This window comes from Cyanistes caeruleus, chromosome 5 (assembly GCF_971803275.1).
Source record: "Cyanistes caeruleus chromosome 5, bCyaCae1.hap1.1, whole genome shotgun sequence".
NCBI lineage: Eukaryota > Metazoa > Chordata > Aves > Passeriformes > Paridae > Cyanistes > Cyanistes caeruleus.
This window is the reverse complement of record NC_141705.1, coordinates 41,345,582-41,368,127: the sequence shown is the minus strand read 5'-3', so window position 1 is coordinate 41,368,127 and position 22,546 is coordinate 41,345,582. Positions and strand designations below refer to the sequence as shown.

The 22,546-nt window shown below is 37.4% G+C and overlaps 2 long non-coding RNA genes across 2 annotated transcripts in view; one reads left to right on the top strand and one right to left on the bottom strand.

Annotated features, from left to right (window-relative positions):
- LOC111927859 (uncharacterized) overlaps positions 1–22,546 on the top strand; it is a 27,388-nt gene continuing 4,842 nt past the window's right edge. The window contains exons 1-2 of the long non-coding RNA XR_002863790.2: positions 1–233; positions 22,323–22,478. This is a non-coding gene — a long non-coding RNA (uncharacterized LOC111927859). The remainder of the gene's footprint in view (positions 234–22,322; positions 22,479–22,546) is intronic.
- LOC111927860 (uncharacterized) overlaps positions 11,549–22,546 on the bottom strand; it is a 25,269-nt gene continuing 14,271 nt past the window's right edge. Inside the window, exons 6-9 of the long non-coding RNA XR_015287467.1 lie at positions 15,656–17,263; positions 15,466–15,517; positions 12,690–12,789; positions 11,549–11,665 (exon numbers count right to left, since the gene is read on the bottom strand). This is a non-coding gene — a long non-coding RNA (uncharacterized LOC111927860). The remainder of the gene's footprint in view (positions 11,666–12,689; positions 12,790–15,465; positions 15,518–15,655; positions 17,264–22,546) is intronic.

The window sequence follows — 22,546 nt, the reverse complement described above, 5'->3', positions numbered from 1 at the left end:
GCTGTGGGAGCTACACCAGGAGACAAGGAAGGAGGCCCACTAGAGGTCTCCCAAACTGTGTGAAAGAACCCTACCCCCTTCTGGCACCTGCCAGCTCATTTGGGTCTTGATGGGCTTCCAAAGTCAGCATTTAAAATGTGGGATGTGGAGGTCGCTTATGCCTCGTAACGTGTTTGCCGAACCTCAGCATGGACTACATCCAGCCTGAAAGGGTGGCAGCTGCCAGTCTGAAGGTCAGTGTTTCCTCATGGGGATATGTAGGAGTGTTCTGGGTGTGAAGGGGTCTCTCTCAAAGCATTCACTTTGTTCATTTTATTCATCTGTATGCTTTCAGAGTAGAAACTCCTGTCATTTTACACCCCCATTCAGATGCACATCAGTGTTCAAATGCTGTGCATTTATGCAAGTTTGTAAGGACTTGAGTAAGTGCCCAGGCTTGCTCAGGTACTCATGGATGTTTATCTATTTATGACTATGTGTGTGATGACTTTGGTTATTTATGTAACCAGAAGTAAGCTTTCTGGCTCCTTTTCAATCAGATGACATCACTTATTGATCACTAACATCTTTGGTTCTATCAACATGCATGAAATCCTGACATGAGCAATACTGAAGAATACAACACTTTAGAGATGTGTCAGCTCTAAAGAACTATTGAATTGTGGATAACTATTGGTCTTCCTGCCTGTCTGGCTGTAACTGAGCTTTGCAAGATATGGATATGCAATCAGAATACAAATTCTGGATAGTATTTCTAAGCAGTACTAGTCACTGGTATTTGAAAAAATAGTATGTGTCATGTAGTTATAGTCACATCACTATATCCAGATTCAGTAAAATTAAGGGTAAACTGTATTATTCAAAATGCATATAGATATAAACAGATTATTTCAAACACTGATAAAATCCACTTATAGCATTACAAGATTTTTTTTTACACTGAAATAATTCTAAGCTATTTATAGATAAATATTCCATGGCTTTGAAACTGCTCTTCAGAGAAATGAAACTCAGATGAAAGTATTCGTGGCACAGCAGCCTAATTTTGCTACCAATATGTGAAGAACTTAGCAGCCTAAATGCAGATTGTCTATCAAATAGTTATACTAAGATCGGTCATATTCATTCGAATGAAATATTTATATCTATTGAGTTTGAAGCAGAAAAATAACATGTCTTGATTTACTTTATGTTGCAGGGATTTTATGTTTATAATATTTAGAATAGTATTGATTTTAAGAATTTTGGTTGTTGAACATGTTTAATTGAACCAGATTTTTTTTGTGTAGCTGTTGCACTTCAGCTTTAGTCTTCTGGCACTTCAGTCCACACAGAGCAGGAGTAATGATGAGACAATTACATAGCTGTGAGCCTTCATTTAAGTACTAATTCAGCTGAAGAGAACAGGAACTGTATTGACAACATCAGCTTCCAAACAGCATTGTTTAAAGGCTGAACTGAATTACAGTTTAATTGGTTAATGAGATACATCTAAGAAGATATGGCAAACAAGGCCACAGGTTGGAGAAAATCAGGAATCTAACAGGAGTAGGGGAGTAAAGGTGAACTGAAGAGCAGAAACAACCACCCAGGAATGATGAGAGTCTGAAGCAAAACTTCTACCACATTTGGAGTGTCTGTCTTCCCTAACCCTTGCCACTTCACGTTTCCTCTCATTTGTCGTTTCCCTGTCTCTTCCCTAATCCTCCTCTTTTTCACCTCCTCCTTTTCTTCCTTCTCAATTAATTAGTTACTACTTTTACTGCACTCATTATTTAATTAAAGTCTTGTCTTCCTAATCTTATCTCTCCGCACTTGATTTAAGTTCTATCTTTCCCAATCCACCTCCTTTCCTTCATAACTGGTCCACTGATACTCCCTAGCACTCAGATTTGTTTCTTTGTAGTTTTCCCTGTTTTATTTCTTGTCCATCTCCAGGCCAGATATGCTTACCACAGCAAACCTGTTTATCCCCATTTTCATCTCACACAATGACTTCTTCACACTGTTATTCAGGCCTTCGTTGCGTTGATCCTTCAAGATAGGCTAGTGGAGTGAATCAATTGGTGCTGCAGACCCAGCACCCACACCACTGATATGTTGGAGGTCTCCCAGTACGCCTCCATAGGAAAGTTATAATTCTGCAAGATGGCTACGAGGTGATACTCAATGGTAAGATTTCTTTCAGAAGGTGTCTTTCTTCTCAAAACTAAACTCCTGTGTAAATATACCCACTATTCTGTCTGTCTTGTGACACCTTTCCAAAATCCCTCTTATTTTAACTTACCGTACATACATCTCCTTATGGATGGAGTATCTCTGCCTCTGAACAGCTTCCCTGTTCCACACAGCACAGAGTCAAATGGAGAGAATGTGTTCTAGCCATTCACCTGAATTTAGGCTTGGAATCATCTACAGAAGCACACCAGAGTTTTATTTAGGCCATCTGGAACTTTTCCAGAGAAGAGATGAAAAGCTTCCAAGGAACTGATCTGTAATATTTAAGAATGTACAGATCAGATTCAAATTTTCCACGTTTCTTAAAATTGATTAATTTATGTTTTAAAAAAAAGGCATCAGGCTCATATTCAAAGTAGTTGCTATCACTTCCTAAAACTTTAACTCATCAGAAATTTTTAAAAAGCTTTAACATGGGAAATGTAAAAAATCATAAACTGTGAGTTTCTCATCAGTTGATTCATTCACAGAACTATCTAAGTTATTTTGGCAGAAATAAATTTCAAAATGGAATATGAAGGCTTTCATCCCATGTATTTTTCCAAAATCAGAAATAGTAAACAACTTCTAAAATATCAGGTCACTTTATTAAAAAGCAACAGTCTTTGTATTTTCAGAATTTTAAAAATTATATCATTTAACCCCCTCATTCAGTAATATGTTTTAAAAGCAGACATAGATACTACTTTTTTTTTTTTTTCCCATAAGATAAAATGTTATTGGTAAGGGCTGAGCAGCTTAATTCTGCCAATTTTTTTTCTAACTCTTCCTACATAAATATAGATAGAATTTCTGCATATTATAAATATATTAGAATAACCTGAGATTCTGAAGAGCAGTTAAATTATTACTTAGCTATACTACAAAAGAATGTAGAGTAAAGCCTACTTCAGTATTATTATTTCAAATCATACATTGGTTTTTCTATCTGGAAATCCAGGTAATGCTGCAGCAACTGGACTGCCAGCTGGACAAGAATATGAAGATGATGTATGATGAAGTATGATATAAATGATGCATTATTCATACCAATATATTCTCAGTGTTATTTCCTTGCCAATTCACTGACTGGAAGTACACTACAAAGGAAAATAATTTTAAAGCTTTTTCCAGTAATATTTCAAAGCTATCCCATGATGAACCACTGGAGTTCATGTCATCCAGTTAAGAATGCACAATATTCCAGAGTATTGCCAACATTTTTCTTTATTGATCACACACTAGTCTCTCATTCCCACAGCACCATAAAAAATGAGAACTTCAGCTTCACAGCCATGTGGATCACAGATCATCCTATAAAATATGTTTAGGTTGACAGTAGGTCTTTGAACTATGTATTTCATATTATGTTTCTAATACTGTTGTATGTTGTGCCGTGTCACAATATATTTTGAAAAGAATACCACTCCATTAATGTTCAAATTTATAAAAAATACTCTTTTCTCCTTAGACTCCTTAGTCTATTTAGGTATTTAGAGTGGATTTGTAGATGTAAACAGTGATATTGTCATTCCCTAGTGCTCCCCCAGCCTGCCAGTTACTGTCAATAGCCCAGAATTTAACATGGACTATAGGAGATAGAGGAGCTGAAGATGCTGAGATTGTCAGCATCTTTTTGGGTGGAACTCAGTACCTCACAGGATCATTCTTTCCTTCAGAAAGCAAATCAACAATGCCCAGTATGAATAGTGTGTGTAGGGGTGGACCTGAAGCAGCTCTTAATCAATGCAAATTATGAATATTATTACAAGGACATATTCTGAAAGAGTAAACCAGTTTTGAGATGATGGTTCTTAATTTACACAAGGGCTTCTGCTCTAAATGGATTTGTAGGACCAGATTCTTAGTCCTTGCCCCTACACTGTTGGACAAAAGCCTAAAAACTCTTCTGGACGAGGAGTCCTATCACACACATAGAAAGAGTAAGCCTGTTCATGCCTGAATAAAGCAAATATGACTTGATCCTTTGTAGCTCAACACATTTCTGCTCAATCCTGTGAACCACTGAACTGAGAAATGTTAATTCCATTCATTAAAAAATCAAAAACAAAGCTAAGAAAGAGTGCTCAGTCCCTCATGTAATTGGAAATTAATGAGAAAGATACTTCAGTAGTGGGCTCCCTGCATTCAATTCAGCTGTCCTGTTTACAGCCTGATGAATGGATTTTGATCTTTTTTTCATGCAGGAAATAATGAAAGCTCTTATTTTCAGTGCCATACCTGGTCATGACCAGCTAAGTCATACTAAAGCAAAATGATCACTGAGAGCAGGTAAAGCTACAGAAGCTGAATTATTACCTTTTTGATTGTCCAGTTGGTATTCCCCTCCTCAGTTTTCAGGCCTCTGGCATTTCTATTTTTTTCCACTCATTTTATTATTAATTGCTTGTGTACTTACTGCGACCTACAAAAATATTTTGTCACATAAAATTAGTTGTTATGGTTGTATATTTCAAGCAGAAAATTTCTGTGTGCAGTAAGTTTTAACAAGTGATTATAGTAATAGCTTTCTTGTGCCTGTTTTATATCTTACGAAGGCAGAAGGAATTTTGCTTTGGCAGAGACAGCAGATGATGGCAAATAGACTGTCCTTTTTTCTTCTGTTGTAATGCAGCAGAATTCTGCTTATGGGAAGATAAATCAGTGCTGGTTTTGTAGTGGAGGCTAGTTATTATTTTAAAGGCATTATAAATCTCTTCTATCAAATTTATTGTCATGGACCATATTTACTCTTCCAATAATTTCCAGGAAAGCTGTTTGTGAGGATCTTTCAATCAAACTGGGACTACTCTAGCCACTGAAAGATCACTCAGTCACCATGCCCCTTCACCCTTCAAACTGTGGGCAAAGACCTTGTACTCAGAAATACCACACTATTGTAAATGTACCTTTAACATCTGCAGTTTTTGTTAAAACTAATATATAGCTTTAGGTAACTTAGAGAAATTAATGCTAATTGAATAGATGAGAAGAATGTTATTCATTGCACAGACTAATTCAAAACTGCTAATGCAGTTATCAGATGGAAGTCAGATTTGTCGTATCAGTTAATTCTTATATGAATATTACGGCACTAAGAATAGCTGCTACATGTTGAGACAGTGGAAAACTCTAAATGCTTTTTGCATTCCTGTTCCATTTCTTTTTCCAAGGTTGTTAGCTTTGATTTGTAGTTCTTTATCTTATACTGAGTGAATTTTTTTTCATGCAGGACCAAGTGCATTAGTAGCTTAGGGCAATATAATGAGTTATTTTAGGTAAATCTGCCCATAGAACAATGTTTACAGCTGCTAAATAATACCATTTTGGTTTTCAAGGTTATTAAATCAGGTTCTAACTTGTAATGACACTATAAAAGGAAAATAAACTATAATAAAATATATAATATTTTTGAAATTAAAGAGTTTAAGAATCTGTCAAGTATTCAGTGTATAAAATAAACATTTATGCGTCACTTTGCAGATGTGAACTTGTTCATTTTAATGTATAGCAGATTACAACATCCAGAAGGAAAAAAGAAAAAAAAGACCCAAAGCCTTCCAGCAACACATTCCCTTTTCTGTAGTCACTCATCACTCATCTCTGGTGTATCAGGGACAGAAAGCAAAGGGAGTAAAGTATAAGAATCACCAAGTGACATCTGACATTTATTCACTTGGAACTGCTGAAACAGCTACAAAAAAAATGAAAGCAGAATGGAAAATTTCACTACAGAGAAATCACTCTGGGGATTAAGCAAGGTCTAACTCATTTGCATGCAAAGTTGTGCTGGCATGATCGTGCTACTTTTCGAATGTCAGCTTGCGTATTTTTGCAGTGCTGCATTCTGCCTTCAGGAGGTATCAGCCCTCTAAAATAGCTAGAGTTTTTTCATCTTGCCCAGATCAACTTAAATCCAGCCTAATCTTGTTCCTCCCCATGACAGGTTTGTCTGGATCCTCAGTTTGACAGCACCATTGTGGGGCAGTCTGCAGGCACCCCTGGTACGTGGCAGCACTGTGTGGGCAGGTAACAGCTTATCTGTTACAGCTACTAAACTGCAATTGGGAAAAGTGTATGTAGCCAGGTAGAACCCTCCAAAAAGGATCTGTCTGTCCAGACCCAGTGCTGTGCAATGTGTTTGAGCTTATCAGTGGCACCAGGGACATTGCAGAAGAAGCCTGCCTGCAGTGTGAACCACCTTTTGCTGGTGGCTGAGCTTAGGGAGGAGGTTGAAAGACCAAGGAGTATTAGGGAAAGCAAAAGGGAAATAGATTGATGGAGTTCCACCCTTCCATCCTTGAGGGAGGCCCACCAGGAGCCAGAGGACTCCTGTGCCTCCCACTGTCAGGCAATAGGAGGACACCTGGTGGATGAAGGGGAGTGGAAATGCATCCTTACTCAGGGAGGGAATAAAAATTCCTCCTGACCCCCATCACCTACCCAGGTGCCACTTCAGAACAGGTATGAGGCCTTGGATTTAGAGGGTGAGCCAGATGACATAAAAGAAAATGATCTGCCCAGTGGGCCTCCCAATTACGCTTCATCTGTAGGGTGGATCACCACCTCTGACATTAAAAAGGCAAAGAAGGGTAGCTGTAGTGGGTGACTCCCTCCTGAGGGGAACAGAGGGCCCCGTATGTTGACAGGACCCATCCCACAGAGAGGTCTGTGCCTCCCTGGGACCTGGGTACGGGATATTACCGAGAGACTGCCTGGGCTGATTCAGCCTTCTGATTATTATCCACTGCTCCAGGCTGGCAGTGATGAGACTGAAAAGAGGAGTGTCAGGACAATTAGAAGGGATTTCAGGGCACTGGGTCAAGTGTTTCATAGGGCAGGAGCACAGGTAGTGTTCTGCTCAGTCCCTTTGGACTCAATGATCTTGGAGGTCTTTTCCAACCTAGTGATTGTGTGATTCTGTGATCTGAAACAGACTTAATCAACACAGGATTTTGAAGCATTATGCTAAGATATTACCTAAAATTCTGGGGAAAATAGACTTGGGCCAACTCAGCACTTTGCTTGCTTCCTGCACTGAGACCATTGTGCTCATAGGATGTAGCTGGTAATTTGTGTAGCTGACTTCCTTGGCTCTAGTTTAGGCTTTCCTACATGACTCTCTGTTAACGAGATTTTAGAATCATACATTTTGCCCGTTCAATTGTAAGTTTACTTTACCATCACCTAAGTTATGCTTTAGAATACTTATATTCCAGCCTAGTAAATTCTCCTGATATTCACACCAGATGAAAAATGAATGCTTCTGCAGGTATGGAAAAGTCTGTGTTAGTACAGCATCTCCAGTGAACACACTACACACTTTCTATTCCCAGAGTAACTGAGGAGACTGGTAAGCAGCAGCTACTAAAAATAACCATCTAAATCTTACTGACTGGTGCCCAACCCAAGAAACTTGTCTCGAGGGAATTTCCATACTTGTGTTACTTTTGCTTAAGCCTGGACTAAGAGAGGAGATTTATAAAACTAGAAAAAGCAAGTGGTTATAGTTCCACCTTGATGGAAATGGGATATAACATAATCATTGCCACATAATGGCCTATGACAAATTAAAGTCTGGAGTTATCTGTAAATCTCAAGTTCCTTAAAAAGGGGATGAGTGAAAAGAATGATCCAACTGAGAAGAGATGCATTAGCTTGACTATGATAAATTAATAGAGAACTAAGGTTGATTATATTTTTATCCATTGAAATCATTCAACACCATTTATGGCAGAAAGAATTTGATGCCTTTTTATTTTTTAGTAAGAAATACACCTTTGTTGCTAAAAGTAATAGTGTTGTTAGTGTTGATGTAAAATGCCTCATAGAAATGTAAGCATATGATGTGGTACAACACAGCATCTTGATTAAAAGACTGGAATGTAAAATCAACAAGGAGTGGAAGAGCTGTTTGGAGCCCTAGGGGCTGAAGGCAAGAACAGTATCTTAGAATAAGTTCTCAGCTTCATGATTCAGCTCAGGAAAGCAATGCTTCATGATGCTGTTGAAATTCTCAGCCAGGACACGTGACCTAAGCTGACCAAAGGGATATTCCAGACCAAATGGCATCATGCTTGGTATATAAGGCTGGGGAAGATGAAGGAGGAAAGATTTGGAGTGATGACATTCATCTTCCCTACTCACCATCACGTGATGGAGCCCTGCTCTCCTGGAGACAACTGAGCATGTGGCTGTAGGAAGCAGTGAATTGTTCCTAGTTTTGCTCTGCTTGTGGCCATGACTTTTGCTTTCCTTATTAAACTGTCTCTATATCTTAACCTATGAGCTCTCTCCCTTTTGCCCTTACAGTTCTCTCCCCAGTCCCAGTGGTGGGAGAGTTTGCAAGGGGCTGTGTGGGACTTGGTGGCTGGCTGGGATTAAACCATGACACTGAGCTGTGAGGACCACCAGAGGACAGAATGTTTAAATAAGATGCTGCAATTCTCAATTCTGTTATGAATCTTCTAAAAATAGTCCTTTCTTTGATTACCAGGTCATTTTAAGTTACATCACAATGTGACCATGGAGATCAGACATCATGTACTTATTAAACCTGACATCTGAAGGCTTTTCCAAAAATAAATTCTCCCTTTGCAGAGAGGATTTCTCAATCACCTTAATCTTTTGTGGTATTTGAGGATAAAAAGACTCTCCAATGACTGGAAAATTTCCAAAAGGATGTCTGGAAATTTTCAAAATAAAGACCTATATATGATTCATGAATTGACCATTCATTCATGAGATTATCCTATCATACCTCCTAGCTGAGGACTGAGGGAAAGAGGCACTGCATTATTCAACTTTTAGGTTCTATGTCCCCATATATTACATCCTTCCCTGATACATCAAGAGATATTCTTGATCTTGATGTTTCTACCATGTGAATCACCCATAAAGGATGTGCCTGCCCTGCCTGCCCCATAGGGAACCCCCTCCACTGCTGGCTTAGTGGTTTGAGTACTTAGGAAACAGAAAACCTAGGTTTATTTACCTTTTCAAACTGATGGTGGCCTAATCACACCTATGCCTCTGAGAGGCTTTGAGGAAAGAAAGAGATGTTCTCTAAGTGACCTGGTAAAGTGATGTTTGTGTTCAGTAGCAGATCCCAGTTTCACCGGATGACAGGAAGAAAACACTGGCTGCCTAAGTCCAGCTAATATTGTTTAGTGTGAGAGAGAGAATGCTGAACTCTTACTTGCATATTTCTTTTTAGAGTTTAGTGGAAACTACAAACACCAAACTAGGATTTCCAACTCTGTTTTCTCTTTTCAGTGCTGTAACAAGTAGATAATAGAATCATGTTCCTGGTTGTTGTTTGGGATTTTTTCTCTCTTCTAATCTTGTATCCTTTGCACAGTAATATTTATTCAACAGGAAAGGCTTTAGATATTTCTGTTGTTTTGTACTGGAAAGGACTCATATTTTGTGTATAGAATGGGAATTCCAGGAAACTCTGCTATGTCCTCTGCTCTTTCCAGTTTTGCTTAAGAAACACTTAATCTCCTGACTGTTCTGGAAGCCCAGGAATCTTCCTAGTCCACATTGGTTCTGAACAGAAACAGTGCACTGAGCATCTGAAGAAATTCAAGGGCTCATAAAAGGAGACAACTGTAAGTTTAGGTGCTGTGTGTCTACATTAAAGCTACATGGTTTTGTTTTCTTTAGTTGTAGTAGTAGGTAGGGTCACAAGCTGTGGTATTGGACAGAGACAGAGCAAAGTGTTTCATTAACCATTCAGGCTGATGAGTATTTAATTAGATTAATTATGTTTATAAAACTGGGTAACCAACTTCATTGTTTCTCAAATGGGGAAGTTGATGCATAAGAAAAATAAGGACCTTTTTTATTATAAGTGTTCCCTGCTCTGAGCTCAAATCAAAGACCAAATGTATTTTTCACAGCTTTTTCTAGTCAGGCTTCTAGTGAATATTACATAATGAAATTATACAGTGAAGTTTGCAAAGAAGCAGAGAAATTAATACCCAGAAGAGACTTCCAGCACCACTGACACCTCCCTTACCTGATAGGTATAAAATAAACACTTTATTTTAGAAGTGTTTTCCTAGAACATTGCATACAGTATTCCAAATGACATTTCCTCATGCTTTAATACTTCTCTATCACTACTTGAAATACGACATCTAGTTGGAAACCACTCAATGCCACTGATGTATTCCAATCTTCTCTACATTGCAAATCCTAATAGGCCTAATTCTTAAAATTTCTGCTATAGCAGAAATTCTTATCAGTATCTTTTTCTCTGAGTTTAAATTAATATTATTTTCCATTTCACTATTATTTTGCTAAACCTCATGATCATTCCTCATGTATAATAAGCTATTCTCCCCTTCCTTCATAATTCCCCTCATCTTCAGTGTCAGAAATTTTTGCTAACACAAAGCCATTAAGGAGATAAACATCACTTAAGGGAAACAAATTTAAAATCTAAATAAAACACACCTCCAAAGTTAGTTTAAGACAGTGTAGAGCAAATAATTATTTCTTTAACCTTTTGTCTCTCAGAGGAATATATTCCAATTGTGGGATGGATTTAATCAGGATGTTTACAACCATATCTTGGAATCTTGAAATAAACTACATATAATTAATATTCCAGAAGCTCCATGCTGCCGTATACTTCTTGTTTGGGGAAACAAGACAACAGCATATAATAGATTATTGTCATGTAAAAATCCCACTTATAACTCAAAATACAGAAGAAGAAAATGTTGTTGGTCCTAAAGTGCCATCATTTTAATAGGAAGCAAAATTGGGTTTGAAAAAGTCTGGAAAAGTAGCATCATAACTACTGCATGATACAGTCATTCTTAAAAAACCAAGCCAATAATGAGCTCATCTGCCAAACTAACTGCTCACTGCTTATGCTACTGAAAAGATGTTTCAGGGAAAACTGAAAGAAGCTGAGGGAAAGGTTCTGAGATCACTTTCTTTTTTTTTTTTTTTAATCCAGTATTTTGAAGAAAGGCGCAAACATGATTTAGGTACTTAACTTTCATTTAAGATGGGTTGATATTTTCTCACCCAAACAAATGAATTTTTCTAACTTCTTTATGATGAAACTATACACCATTTATTGAAATTTAATCAAGTAGTAGAGTTAATTGAGCTCCAACAGGGCTTGCCAAGCAGGCAGATTGGCAGCAGCAATAGTTATCCCTGATGTTTTCACAAAGGGTTTGGGTTTTCATTGCGCCGAGATCCGAAGCAGATCTGGCCAGGCTGTGTTTATGTGCTGCAGAGCCATAAAACCTGACCACATCTATCAACTTCTTAGCTTCAAAGGGGAAACTGGAAAGCTGTGTCTCACCAATGCAGGCAGGTTACATTGCAAACTGGAGCCAGCTTGGGTTTGCCTTCAGTTTTCATCTGCAGCAGGCCAGAAGCAACTCAGCATTAAGGTTCAGCCTCTCTGGCTGCTGTGGAACTGAGGGGTAGTTGGACACGTTAGGAGAAAGAGACTCTTATCTCTTTAATCCCTGTAAGCAGCCATTGTGGAAGCTCAGTTCTATGTGTGGGTTTAGGGAATAAAAAAATGGAGGGAGTGCAGCTGGCTTGCCACTCATAGTGTTTACTCAAAAGCTGCAAATGCAGTTTCTAGCGGGGAACTTTCCTGGAATTTTTGGTTGCAGGTCCCTGGAATGACATTAAAGTTACAAAATATTGGAATTTCCCACTTTTACTCGTAGTATGAGTCAGAAGCAGATCCCAGAATTAATTGCAGTTTGAAAGAAACCCCTTTTGCAGGAACTGTTAGTAGGAGATAACTTTCCACCCCACAGCCCCAAGAATGTCAGTAAATAAAAATGCTGCACAGAGACCTGGAGCTTAAAGTTTAGTGAGAGTTAGGGCCTCACATTGGCATCTACATGGTGTAATTTGACCAAGCTCAGCCGTGAAATGGCATTGCCTCATGTAAGATCAATCTCCATTTCTTCTTTCCTCAACACAACCCTTGATGTTTTCAATGTTTCTTATTTCTCTAAACTAAAAGAGATTTGGTTTGATTTGGTTTGGTTTGGTTTAGTTTGGTTTGATTTGGTTTGGTTTGGTTTGGTTTGGTTTGGTTCAGTTTGGTTTTGTCTGGATAATGTGAAATACAACTGATAACCCCACAGAATACATAATTTAAGTTTATTTGACGACATTGTGAGGTAATGTGTTTGAGGATGTTACCTGCATTTCTACATCTGTTCTCATCACACACCTTCACGGTTATTTCAGAATGACTAAAAGCAAAAGATAAATGATAGATAGATAGACAGACAGATAGATAGACAGACAGATAGATAGACAGACAGATAGATAGATACATACATACATACATACATACATACGTACATAGCTAGATAGATAATGTATGTCCAAAACTAAATTTGCTTAATAATGCTTATCTCTTCCTGCTCTTAGAAGCGGTTTTTTCTGCCTTTTTTCCCTCTTATTAAACATACCTGTGTTTCCATTTCCTTTTGAACTGAGATCCAAGTTAGAGATCCAAGTTACCAGAGTTGCAAACAGAATACAGAAATCCTATATGTTGTTTCGGTGGTGCTGTAGCCAGAAAAAAAAAAAAAAAAAAAATCAGTAATTGATTAAACAGACATATGTTGGTAATCACATCTTAAACTCTGGACTCTAAACAGTAAGACTAGAAGGATATACTTTAAATAAAATACTTTTAAAATACTTTCTGTGTTTCTCTCTCATTGAGACCTTTCCTAAGTTTTTTTAAAGATTGCAGACAAGAGACAATAATTGGATTTCCAGACTTGTCTTTATTACTTGAACTATAAAGAGAGGTCCAGAATGAATGGTCTAACTTTTTGCCAGAATGGATTCATAACTTGTATGAACTGACTCTGGTTTTGCTCATCTAGGAAAAGCACCCTATCACACTTATGTATTTAAAGGAAGTCTGCTGCTCAGAGAGCTCAGAGAGTTGTCTTTAGAGATGTAACAAGCAAAATACTAGTTTTAATAGCTTACTGATCTGCAACATTTATGTAGATGCTGGTTCAAAATTCAAAAAAAACAAACCAACAAATCAAAAATAGAAAAGAAGAAAGACTGAGAATAAAACAAGAATTAATGGCTTTTAAAAATGCATAATTTTTCTTGTTGTTTTTAAAATTATGTCTTTCTAAGCTAGAAATGTTTTCTCTAAAAGCATACTCAGTCTGACACTCTGGTACATTATTTCTTAGCAAACGTGCTGCTGTCTCAAAGTAGCAGAAATCTGTCTTGTTCATTTTCCATCAGAGTTTTCTTGAGTTATTCCTAAGAACGAGGAATTCATTTTGGACAGAAAACACCAGCTCCTTTACAAAAAACATTTAAAAATTAAAAAGTTGAAGAAGCATTCTTTTCTATGTATACAAAATTAATTACTTCCTTAGATTTCCAGTAGACTTGACTGATATATATATAAGTGATTTTTAACAATGCACTGCTGAATGTTATAGATTCCTTTCTGTACTGAGAACAAAGCATCTTTTCAGATTGAGCTAGCTCAGAGAATTTCCACTATGTCCACTATAGTCCGCATACCCTCAAGGGGAATGGCTCTGACATTTCCCTGATTCTGTAGAGCTGGACACCTGAATGGACTACAAAATATGTCAGTGAAGTGTTATGTCAGTGGCTTCACATTCAAACTCTTGGCTAATATCAGAATTTCCCAATTCAGCCTCTCATCAGATCCATCAAGGACTGAAGTTGAGTGGTATTTTTGGTTCAGACATCATCGTTAGAGCATGACACAGAAATATCTTCTTGTTTAAAATGTTAGTAAATATGATTATACTGTTAATCTAATTCTATGCATGTAATAGGTGTCTGAGGGAACACTAATTTACTCACGCTACTCTACTCTACTCTACTCTACTCTACTCTACTCTACTCTAATTTACTGGTTATACTAACCAGATTAACATGCAGATAGAAAAGTAAATATATGTTTTTAATTCTGATTGCACTGGGGTTATATCTTCATACTACATAGTGCCAACTTTATATGACTGGAAATACCCTCTGAAATTACGGATGGGTATAATATTGGTTTCAAATATTTTTTCTTTTACACATTCTTTATGCCTTTTTTTCATATCCAGCCTTAGATTAGAAATGTAATTTGTAACCCTGGAAAGCCTTAGGAAAGACATACTCTTAACTGTGGCCACAAAAGGTGGCATACATGCTGGACAGATAATGAAAAGTTTTCACAGGTTTCTAGCCCGCATCAGTTTGGTGGTCTTTGACTAATTCAAGTAAGCTTCAAACAAACCCCCTTCTTCAAATTAAATGTAAACTTCAAACCTCCTTAAAATTGCCTAGAAAAAAATATCCTGGAAATTAATATTACATGAACTTCTATGTGATGATATTATTTGCATTGACCAATGTCCAGGGCAATTACTTTTAATCTGCTTTGCTCCAAATCAAACATAACTGCACTGAGAGAATTGCACTCACAGCAACTTGAAGTTATCATGGTAGATTAAAAATATCTTAAGACTTCCTTCCTTTTTCCACCTGCAGCTAGGAACTTGATTATAGTGTCCTTAAATTCCATCTGAATCTCTGATAATTTTGCCAGAAGTACTGATTATAAAGCAGCTGTTACATATAGGCACAATTGTGCCTATCTCTTGGTGAAAGAATATGGTCATATACAAAATATAAAACGGTATCAAAACTTAAAAAATAATGCACTAAAAGAAACAGAGGTGGCCATAATGTTTTCTTTCTTGGATCACAATGTTCAAATTACTAGAAAATACATTTTCTTTTCTTTGGAGTGTGTCTGAATGGTACTTGCAAATCAGTTGTACTGGGAAAGAGAAACTTGGCTGGGATATGACAATCTTCAGATAGTTTACGTAATTTAAGTATAAATTTATAAACTATCTTGATGATGCCTTTAATCTCTTTCAACTCTTAAACTAGTTTCATTTTTAATCTCTTTCCTATTTTCCAGCTTCACTAGGTGAAGAGTCACTTTGCATTACAGAATAATTTAGTCTATCCAGAATGAATGCTTCTGGGGACAGGTGCAGCTAGGTCCATCTACAGAAAAAAACTCCCTGCTGACCATAAGTGGTTTGGTATCAGATCTCAGCTCAAGTGCCCTGTTTTCAGTTGTCCAAAAAGGAGAATCTATGCCAAAAAAAAAAAAAAAAAATTAAAGGAAAAAGAACGATGTTTTTGACTCAGCAGATATTAACACACCTTGTAGGAATTCCTGGCTAAGGAACCAAACCTGTTCATTCTTTGTCATGTCCTTGAACCGAAAGAAAAAAGAAGAGGGATGTGTATCAGTATGAAGCCTTGCATTTCTAATACCAGGCCTGAACTGAAATTCTCTAAGCAGGAACAGAGTTCTTTCATATGAGAGAATGATTATGACTCCTCAGCTTACATAGTGGCATTTGTTCTTCTATATTTGAAGATCATTTTATTCTTTCTGCAGTGTTTTATTGTACTCTGTCAGGTTTTTTTAATTCAAATCCTCAAAGGGTCTTGAGTCTGCAATGGAAAAATGTAAAACTACAGAAAATTATTTTCCTGACTATTTAGAACTTTGGCAGGGAATGTTTTACCTCATTATAGAACACCACTTGCCATTCAGTCCATCACTGTTAAAGTCCTGGCCTTTCCCTAATTCATTGCCTGCAATGCACACCAGGACCGTTCTTTTTGAAATTGATTGGATTTTTTGTCCCCTTTTGCTTCTTGTGTATTCAGAAATCACCCTTGAACAAATCTCCCCAAGGAAGAGACCTGTGTGACAGCAACCTGAAATTGGCCCCTGGAATGAAATGACATTTAAGATTAAATTATGTATTTGTTTACAAAAATGTTGGCTGACTAAATGCCTTAGGACTGCCAAGGTTCTCCTGTATTACTAAAATGATTTTAGAAAAATTGTGGTCGTGTAACATCTGCTTTCTCCTGTTCATTCATGTCTAGTCTGGTCTACCTGTAAATCCCTCCATGACCTCCTGCAGCCAGTGCTGCCCCTCTGACTTTGTCAGCTCCTTTACGTGTTGAGGATGCCCTGGTTCAGAATAAACACACGGGGCAGTTAGCATGGAAGGAGCATGGCTGCTGGCCACAGACATGGCACCAGAGGAATCTGTGTGGTTCTTGGCTACAGTCAATGCCAGCCAGGAAAAAATATTTTTTCTTCCTTCATCTTACAACTCCCAGTTTTCAGGGCAGGAATTTCATTATACTTTTGATGGGTGGAAAAGCTATAAACAAATGCCTGGTTTAGGCTGCAGGTAGACAGGAAGGGTGCTATAGGCTGTCAAAGCAGAAGAAACAAATAAACAACCTAAATGTTTTGAGAAAAACAAAATTTTTTCTAAGTGTATTTTATGGAGCAGCACCTATTCTAGCTCACTCAGCACTGTCAGGGTTGATGACTCTGTAGCCATCCCTGCTGTCAGGAGAGAAATGAGAAGTCAGAAAGAGCCACTGGCTATGTCTATTGTGAAACACTAGGAATAAATTGCTTTGCGTTTTGAAGCCACAATGCCAAATATTTGTTTAAATGAAAATTTAGAAAAAGTGAGTGGAGGACTTGCCTCTCTTAAATAATCGACTAATCTAATTAAGAACTTCCAATCAAAACAGGACTTGCACTTTAATAGAAATGCACACATTAGACTTCAGTTTGGTCTGCAAGCTGTTGGTAGGGTCTAACCTTATGTTTATTTTAATTAATATTTCCTATCCTTACAAACATCCTAACTTTTCCCTCATCAAAATAACAAACTTGAGTCGTGAAAGAAAAAGGGAAAAAAAAAATAAGCCAAACACAACAGCAATTGGGAATATGTGGTTGAAAGTGAGTATTTCTGCACTTGCTCGTATGTGGCTTTGAGCAGGGAGCCAAGAGCAGGACTGATGCTTTTTCACATCAGCATTCTCACAGATAAGAAGTTCTGCATCATGCTCTGTCAGCTTTCCATGAATCCCACTAGGGAGTTACTGGCTCTTCTGCAATCCCTCCAAAATCCTCCTAAAATAGAAAAAGACCAAACAAAAGATACTTGGTCTTCATTAGACATTCAGTACAGTATGATAGGGCATTTTCTACCCCATTCCTATGCAGTATTGTGGAGGACTCCTCCATGATTGGAAGTCTGTAAGCCTCTCCTGAAAGAAAATAATACTCTTGTAGATATTTTGGGTAACAAGCACTTCTAATGGCAAGTTTTATTGTGTGTGTCTATATATATATATATTTAAATTCAGATTTCAGTTGGTTGAGCTTATAGTTTTGAAATCTTAAAACTAGAACATGTAAGTTGTCAGCTTTCATTAAAAAATGGGAAAACTTCTAAATGTGACTTGCATATTCTAACCTAAAGGTAACTTCTCTGTCTTGTTCCATATAGACACTGTGCCTCATAAGACCTAGGTCTGAAATTATAGATCTAATTTTTATCACATGCTTTAAAGCACATCAGATAGACTGTAGCCAGACCAGTTGTCCAAGTTTCTATGTAAACAAAAATATAACAGCAACCTTATTAAGATGAGAGCCAAATTTTTTCATTTAATCCTTAACAATCCTATGGAAAATACTTTGTTGTCTCTCCTTGAAATCTGAATCACTACCTATAACTAGGAGTGAGATGGGGTTGTGTTTCTTACAGAATCATAGAACAGCCTAGTGGTGATGTGTTTGTGATCTGGTTCATATAAGGAGTCCCACCAAGGTCACAACTGAGGACAGAAATATGCACAGCAGTAAATTCAGAGCAAAAATATTCTCACAAAATACCTTCCTTCTCTGATTTGAATACACTTGCTAAAAACACACTTCATGGTTTTACATAGAGAATCACTTTTACAAGTTTAAACAGTCACAATTGTAAATATGTTATTCAGTTAGAGAAAGAATAACCATGACAGAAATTTCATGAAGAAATAACCATTTTAGTCTGAAATCTTACTCCTACTTTATACCCTTGAGTTTCTCTAAAGCTTGTACTTAAAAAAAATAAGACAATGCATTCCAATACAGAAAAACAAATGTTCAAAGAATATCTGAATATTCTTTCAAGGTGGTAGTCTAAAAAGGTAGTTTGCAACAAGCCTTGTTGTCTGTTTATTTGCCTTTATTGCTCTAAGGTGATAATCTGGTTTACTTTTAGTAACTTTTACAATTGTTTACTCTGACTTATTATGAAGTAATTTAGTCTTCAGGAAATTAATTTAAACCAATGGAGTTTTTTATTTTGGTTGGTTTGTTTTTTCTATAAAGCTTCCGAAAAATCTTGTTGACCAGGAAATTTCTAAGGGGTTGGGTAAGGTTATGAAGTCAATAGCCTAAAGAGGAAACTGCAGCTGGCAGTTTTGGATATATTGAGCAATTACATTTTCAAGAAATCCTTGTTTGTTTTTAGCCTTTTGGTAACCATTCATGAGGCTTCATGTGGCTGGTGTTTCTTGTGGAAGGGGAAAACCTGCCTGAGAGATTTATTTTAGATGTTTTCTACTTTTGCGACTGGAAAGTAAATACTAATTACTTTCATAAACACAAAAATGCAGATGTTCAATACTAAGAGCAGGGAAGTGTAGAATACTCATGTGCATGGATATCAGAAATATATGCAATTAAATAAAGTAGTTATGGGAATTTGGCAAATACTTTCCATTTTTCTCACATCCTTCTCTTTTCATGATATTCCTTTGGGACATGCTCATAAAGAACCGCAGGCAAAATTTCCCTGAAGCCCCTCTGGGACTTTCTCAGAATTTTGGTTCAGAATAAAACTTGTGCTAGACACCAAGGAAGCAAGAGACTGGACAGCAGCTCTGCAGGAAGGTAGCTGGGGCCATGCTGATGGCAAGTTGAATATAAACCCTTGTGCCCTGGCAGCCAGGAGGGCAAAGTGTGTCCTGGGGGCATCAGGCACAGCATGGCCAGCTGGGCAAGGGAGGGGATTGTCCCACTCTGCTCTGAGCTGGGGCGGTCTCACCTCCAGTGCTAGGAGCAGTTTTGGGTGCACAACATCAGAAAAATATAAAGTTATTAGAGTGTCCAAAGGAGGGCAATAAAGATGGTGAAGGGCCCTGAGGAGCGGCTGAGGTCACTTGGTCTGTTCAGCCTGGAGAAGAGGAGACTGAGGGCAGACCTCATTGCAGTCTGCAACTTCCTCATGAGAGGCAGGCACTGATCTCTTCTCTTTAGTGACCTGTGACACGAGCTGAGGCAGTGGTTGAAGCTGTGTCAGGGCAGGTTTAGGCTGGATACCAAGAAAAGTTTCTTCACCCACAGGCTCCCCAGGAAAGTGGTCAGAGCACCTGGGTGACCACAGAGTTCAAGAAGCGTTTGGACAATGCTCTCAGGCTCATGGTGTGATTCTTGAGGCTGTCCTGTGCAGAGGCAGGAGCTGAACTTCAGTGATCCTTGTGGGTTCTTTCCAGCTCAGTATATTCTGTGATACTGTGGTCAAGACCAATAATGAACACTGGGATGGACTGCTCTACAGACACTGCTATTTATCAAAGTCAGCTAGGCTCTAATATAAGAAAAATCTGAGATTGTGCTTTCATCTACCAGTTTCAATTAATATAAATTCATAGATTATGGCAAGGATGATCTCTATAATGAATGTGTGAGAGAAGTGACCTTGTTTTTTTATTTAAAAAATAACTAATTCTAATAGAATGTAAGCATCTAATAGCCATTCTAATTTTATTCTTTTTTTTGTGGGTGTGATCTAAACAGAAGATAATCTAGAAAATAGATACAAAAAGACACTTTGAGCTCCCATATCAATAGAATCCATTGTTCAGAATTCTTAAGCTTTTGAATAAAGAAAATAATCAAGGGATGTTAAAGAAAAATACCATATCATAAGGTATATGTCAAAATGAAATATTTTAAAAAATCAAAAATATTTAGCCAAATTAATTGTGTGCCTTTTAAAATGTTACCTCATATCTTAGAAAGCACGGAACAAGTTAGTATTTTCATATGGAAAAGTTCTGTCGCTGGTGGGGCCTTGCTTCATTCATCACTTTCTTTTTTTTTCCATTGAAAGCAAGAGGTAAGGAGGGTTAATTATGAGGAAAGGATAAGTGTAATGCTCCAAATAAGAAAGAGGTGTAGCATATGTTGATAAAATCTGTACTGTGTATTAAACATGTGCAGCCAAACTCAGGTCTAGAAGCAAAATGTTTTTAGTTTTGAGCAAAAGTAACAGGTTAAAAATCCAGTTAGTGAGTAACAAAAAAAAAAAAAACTCAACTCAAAAACACACAAAGAAACCTACTAAAAAGTGTATTAAGTTAAATGTGTTAAGTTATCACTGGAAGAATCAGGCTAGCTGATTAAACATAACTCCTGTATGTGAGAAAACCCACCAGCCAGCATGACAGCCCAAACAATAGCGCTTTCTACTGAAGTAGGACTTATCTCTAATTAGGGTCTAGTTTCTCTCAAATTCCATTCAAGATAGAAGTTAGAATATTTGGTAACTTGAACTGGTAAACTCTCATTTTGGAGGTCAATGACATATCACCATCATGACAACTGCCTGAGAATGTCTCCTTCAGCCTGCAGTCCTGTAAATAGGTATTCTGGAAAATATTTCTAAGCTGTGTTTCTGTCAAAGCATTTTCTCATTTTCTTCCTGGGAAAGGTATGTATTCTGTACTTCTTAAGGTTTATCTAACTAGAGATTAATACCCAATTTAATATTATTATTATTAAATTGGGGAAAATAATCCTGTAACTGATTTCATACTGATCATATACTGATGTTTGATTTGTGTTGCTTATTAGATTATTATAGCCTTTGAAACAGAATTAAAAAAAATATTTCCAGGAACTTTGTCAAACATACTCTGACCCTAAAAGTCTCTACCAAGCTTTCCAGCAGAGCATCTTGCATAGTCACATTTTCCAAACTATTAACATGTGTCTGTGTTTGTCTTTGAAAATATTCACTTGTGTCCACTGGAGCCTGGAAGTTTTGAACTGAACCTATGCAGAAAACAGGGACTGCACACTGGCCATAGTCAGTGAGAGGTGTCACCAGTGAATGGCATTGTGAGCAGGCATGGATTTCTTTAACAATGTCTGTTCTTCTAAAAGGGTGGCTGAGGTTGTAAAAAGTTTTACAGAACAGGTCTCTGTGTATACTCTTTCTCGTTGCTCTACTAATACAACTCCTATGGACATCAGCAGGAGTTATGTCTTGGCTCAAATGCAGGGAATGGAAGAATTAGGGGCTTATTTTCTTAGTATTTAATTAGTTCCTGCTTGAAAAGTGGACTTTACCTTTTTCTTTTTTTTCTCTGAGCACACATTAACAGATAAATGCAGAACAATACAGGTAGAATCTGTTGGTGGTCATATGTCCTTAAAGATGGAAGAAAGTGTTTGCTCGTGCTCTTTGCCAAGTGAAAGGATTGCAAGATTAATCAGTGTCTTCTGCCTTGGAAGCCTGCTCTTCTCTGTCTGCTCATCTGCCACACCAGTTTGCATTTAACTGTGATTTCTACCATATTCTTCTTCCTGTAAATGGTGGTTTCTTTAAACTCTTAACCATTCCTCTTTGTATACATTATGCATTATTCAAGACACAGGCAAGAAGGCTCTGTCTTTCTTCATATATGGTAGAGACTTAACAAAACAGAGTACATAAGTGCCATCATTTTAGTGTGAGGCATTACATTTTTTTTTATGGCAACGACCCTCCTTTTCAAAGAGAAACTCAGAGAATGAAGGAGAGATATTGAAACGACATCTTATCTGTCTGCTGTGAATGAGTTAATCTTGTAAAGTTTATAAAGCAGGGAAAGTTATTATTAAGCTTTCCAGATCTAAAACATGAGAGCTAAACATTTCATAAGTATGAGAAGCAATTTTGGCAGAGGAGAAAGGAAATGTTACCAGGTGCTGCACTGTCTTCTCCTATTTTTTGAGGTAGATATAGTGAGGTCATTGGCAACCATGTTCTCAACCACACAGGGTTTTCTGCCATTTTTATGCATGAGGAATTGTTTAGAAAACTTCTATTATCTGAAAACTAACCAGACTGTCATTCTTTCCTTTAAAGCTCTCTGCTGCTTAAGCCATTGTCATAATCCACCTGTGTGTCAAATTCAGGGATTGTGTTATAATATCATTACATACACGGAGATGCCAGAGACTCTGGAAAAATCTCTTTACTTTGCCAAAGCAAATAAATGAAGAAAGTCTCCAAGGACAAGAGGTAAGTGGAACAGATGGGATAGCTTTACTTTAGATTTGCCTGCCTCATACATAGGTGCCACTTCAGAA